The 4,506-nt window shown below is 44.8% G+C and overlaps 1 non-coding gene across 1 annotated transcript; it reads left to right on the top strand.

The window, feature by feature from the left end:
• The first annotated feature begins 3,388 nt into the window (after positions 1-3,388).
• Positions 3,389-3,492, top strand: LOC132655039 (U6 spliceosomal RNA). Its single transcript, XR_009592621.1, has one exon. It is a non-coding gene; the product is annotated as a U6 spliceosomal RNA (small nuclear RNA).
• The last annotated feature ends 1,014 nt before the right edge of the window (positions 3,493-4,506 follow it).

The raw sequence follows: 4,506 nt of genomic DNA on the forward strand, positions 1-4,506 counted from the left end.
TTTGGCTTTCAAAAACTTCCAAAATACAAAGTGATAAAGAAAAAAAAAAAGGATAAGTATATAAATAATAACAAAACACACTGCAAGGTGGTAAACATGGTAACAAAGGAAGCCTTCGTTGAAGGAATTTTAGGAAGCCTTTGTGAAGTTATCTCTCCAGAAAGAAGAGCACAGATTCAAAGCGGGGGTGGGGGTGGGGGTGGGGGGAGAGGTGCTGAGGGCGTCATCTCATGTACCAGAGAAGAGCACAAAGAAGAGAAAAGCCTGAACCGTGAGCTGGGAGTAGTGGAGAGCACAGAAGAGGAGGGCTGTCTAGCTCAGGCACTATTCAGGAAGGAAACTAAAAGCACGTTCATTTTGGATATTTTAAAAGATTTATGAACGCGTGCAGAAATTGCGAGAAGAGGCTGAGGCTGTATTTCAGTTGGGAGAAGCTTAGCTCACACGCAACAATCTTCACTGATGTCTAGATGTCATTTGTAGCACACCTCCCTGTAATTCAAACACTTGGAAGGGAGAGGCAGCATGGGCTGCCTGAGATGAGGGAGTGTCCGAGACCAGCGACAGAAGAACGCCATCCCTCTTCCCCGCCTGAGGTGTCAGCGTTTCTGATTATTACAATACTGGCCTGTGCTGGAGTCCAGAAAGAGAGTGGCCGTCTTATGAGCACTAAGAAATGAGAGAAAACAGATGCATGAAACTGCATGCCTGGAATTAGGCTTTTAGTATTTTTACACATTTGTAAGAGAGTTTAAAGACGGCCGCCCACCATGCATCAACTTAAGGTTTCTCGATGATGAAGACACAGAGTCCTGCTCACAAAGGCGCTCAGTTTTTCACTTCACTATTGTATTCAAGAAACTGCATTCAACATAAAATACAAGCTTATGTATAGGCTTTGTTTTAGATTCTTTGGTCCCACTGCGGGCCAGTGTAAGTTAAAGGAGCAGGTTCAGCTACTGTGGTGATTGAATGAGAAATGTCTCCCATGGGCTTGGGTATTTGAACTCTCGGTGACACTTCTTGGGGAGGGTTAGGGGTGCAGCCTTGCTAGAGGATATATCTCTGGGGGTGCTCCTTGGGAGGTCAAAGCCTCCAGCCCCTTCATCTTCTGTGTCTGCTTCCTGTTTGCAGTTTGAAGATGTGCGCTCTCAGCTTCCTGTCTCAGTGCCTGCCACCGGCTGCCAGGATTTTCCCACCACGGTGGACGCTTACCCCCCTGGAACCATAATCCCAAACAAACTCTTTCCTTATAAGTTGTCTTGGTCAGGGACATTTTATCACAGCAACCTAAGAGCTATGGCAACCATTAGGTTACATGCATATATGACTTTGGCTTATGCTTTTTCATCCTGCCATGAAGTTCTGGGATAGCTGGGCAGTGGTAGCACTCACCTTTAAGCCCAGCACTCGGGAAGGCAGAGGCAGGCAGATCACTGTGATTTCGAAGCCAGCCTGGTCTACAAAGCGAGTCCAGGACAGCCAAGGCTACACAGAGAAACACTGCCTCAAAAAAAAAAAAAAAGTGCCAACCACTGGTGGTGTTACCTTGGTTAAAATCCCATGGCTGAGAGAACCATATCCTAAAGAGGAAACTACTGCTGTTATTTCACTAACAGGATACAATGTACCTGTCGAATTGTCTTCTAAATAATTGTGCTTAGCCCTAAGAGCCATTTTGCTGCCGACTATGGTCAGAGAAGCTCCTTTTTATAGGAGGTAGCAGTTGCTGCAGAGACTCATAACTGGTTAGTGTGTTGAGAATAAGTGACTATTAAGTGTTTATCTATCAATGGCACATGCACATCACCTTCCAAGACCTGGGAACACTGCAGAAAGGCATGGAAAATGTAACAGCTTGAGGATAGGGTGGAGAGTTGTGAAATGCTGTCCTCCAAAGATGACGTGATCACAGCACTCTTGACTTCTATGCTTATCTGCAAAACACTGGGGCCATAGACACCTGCCATGGACTGGGAGGAGTTCATGCCACCCCAACCCAACCCCCAGGAGCTATAGGTGTTGGGATATATTTAAAAATATGCCACTGAAGGAGATTTATTGGCTGGAGATGGAGAGGGAAGGGAGAGAGAGATGGTGGAGAGAGGGAATACCCTGACAAAGAGAGGAAAGAGAGCAAGAGAGGAGTGAGAGTACAAGAGAGAGACAGTCTTTTTATAGTTCTTGCACAGCAGTGTAGCTGAACTGTGTCTGCCAGGTGCGTCTGCCGCACACCTGGTGAACAACAACCGCTGACATCATAGGTTACTAGGCAACCCAGAAGCAGGCTGCCTATACGCTAACAATCAGTAGTTAATAGTTGCTGGGGAAGAGAAAGAAATTGTCTTCAGTAGGGTAGCGACTGGCAAAGTGCCCACGCTTTGAGAAAGAACATCTTATCCATGCATGCCCTTGTAAGCAACCCTAATGGAAGTCACTGAAAAAGCCACAAAGAAAAAGAACAAGGAAGGAAGGAAGGAAGGAAAGAAAGTAGGAAAAGAAAGAAGATAAGACAAGACATGAAAGCAGAAGATAGACTAAGAAGCAGAAGGGGATCAACAAGAGTGGGAAAGACAGAAGAGAGGATAAATATGGTCAAACTATATTATATCCACGTATGAAAACTCTATGATTAAACCCACTGTTACGTATAACTAACATGCAAATAAAATGTGGAAAAGTTCAGCCTGTGAGTGCAGGGGGGAGAACTGGTGAGTGCAATCCCCCTGTCCTCTACGCTCCCAGAACACCAAAGCCTGACCCTGATGCTTAGTCACATGGCGGCTAGTTTTAATCCTTGACTTGATTTACTGTAGAACCTCCTGGGAAAAGAGTCTCAGTGAAGAACTGTGTAGATGATTTGGTCTATGGATATCTCTGTGTGGCATTGTCTTGATTATATTGAAGTGTGAGGTCCCACCCAGAATGGTGGCACTATTCCCTAAGCAGCGGATCCTGAACTATATTAAGAATGAAGGGTGAAGCATCATAGCGTATTTTGTTTTAATCCCAGGACTGTGGAGGCAGAGGCAGGTGTCTGTCTGTGAGTTCAGGATTAGGCTCATCTGTAGAGAGTTCTAGGCCAGCTAGAGGCATATAGTGAGACCTTGTCTACAAAAGCAACAACAGAGTGAGCTGTCCAAAAGCATTCATGCATTTATTCTCTCTGTTCTTGACTGCGGATGTAGCTAGCTGTTTCATGTTCCTAGTGCTTTGACTCCCCTGAAATGGTGACTGTAACATGGAATCGTGAATTAAATCAAACCCTTTCTTCTTTAAGTTACTTTTGTTAAAATATCTTAAAAAAAAAAAGACGGAAATTGACCTGAAAAGTGTAGTCATCGCTGTGAGAAACGTCACCATGTGGCTTTTAAACTTCGGAATTGCTGTTTGTTTTGGCAGTACATTTACTAAAATTGAACGATACAGAAAAGGTTAGCATGGCCCCTGAGCAAAGATGACACGCAAATCCATGAAGCATTCCATATCTTTATTATCTTACTCTATTTATATTTTGAAGTTGCTCTGGTTCGAAATCTTGCGGAGAGGTGAGGTTCTCCATGGTCCCTTGAAACTTTGGAATTGTTTTGTGGGAGGAATGTAGAAGCAGTGGGTACAAAAGCCCTTGAATGCTAAAACCAGGGCTTGATGGGTCATTCTAGTGGGAGCTTGGAAGACAGCAATGCTGAGAGAAACACAGACAGACACTGAGATCTAGCACATGAGTGTTCAGAGGGGAACAAGGACTCTAACAGGCCTTGGTCTGGAGCTGTTCTTGTGACATTTTGGCCAAGAATGTGCTTTCTTCTGCCCATATCCTGAGAACCTGAATGAACTTGAAAAGGGTTTTCTCAGGGTCAGTGGCAGAAGTTGATACCACTGTGGCCTGTGGGGATTAGAGTATGTCTTTATCTTGCAGCAGAACCTGGAAAGGCCACAAACATTGTCTACATGGTTTTGAAGGCTTGAAAGAAACAAGGCTGAGGGCTTGGGGTCACAGAGTTCAGCTAAGGACAGACACTGTGTGGCTTGGTTCAAATCCCTGCAGCGAGGCCTTAGGAAGCCATTATGTGAAGCTTTAAAGGTGAAACAAGCTACAGCTGGAGAGAACAGAATATTGGAGTTCTTAGGGCTCATAGACGTCTGACAAGGAAAGCAGCAAGTTTTCAGTAGAGCTGGCTTAGGCCTAAGAGGGAAATTGTTTGTACTTTAGTTAGGGGAGATGGAGAGTTGGGACTGCCTTTTGTCCAAGCCTTTTGGAGCCCAGCTAATTATCAATTTGACACCATGGTGAAGCACCTGAAGAGAGTCTTAATGAGGGACTGTCTAGATCAGGCTGGCCTATGGACATGTCTATGGGAGATTGTCTTAATTATATTAATGAAGTGAGAGGACCCATCCCATATGGGTGGTACTGTTTCCTAGGCAGAAGATCCTGTACTGCGTTGAGAGTTAGGAGTACGAGCTGAGCATGAGCAAGCATGTATTCATTCACTATCTGCTCCT

The sequence above is a fragment of the Meriones unguiculatus genome, chromosome 6 (genome assembly GCF_030254825.1).
Source record: "Meriones unguiculatus strain TT.TT164.6M chromosome 6, Bangor_MerUng_6.1, whole genome shotgun sequence".
NCBI classification, from domain to species: Eukaryota; Metazoa; Chordata; class Mammalia; order Rodentia; family Muridae; genus Meriones; species Meriones unguiculatus.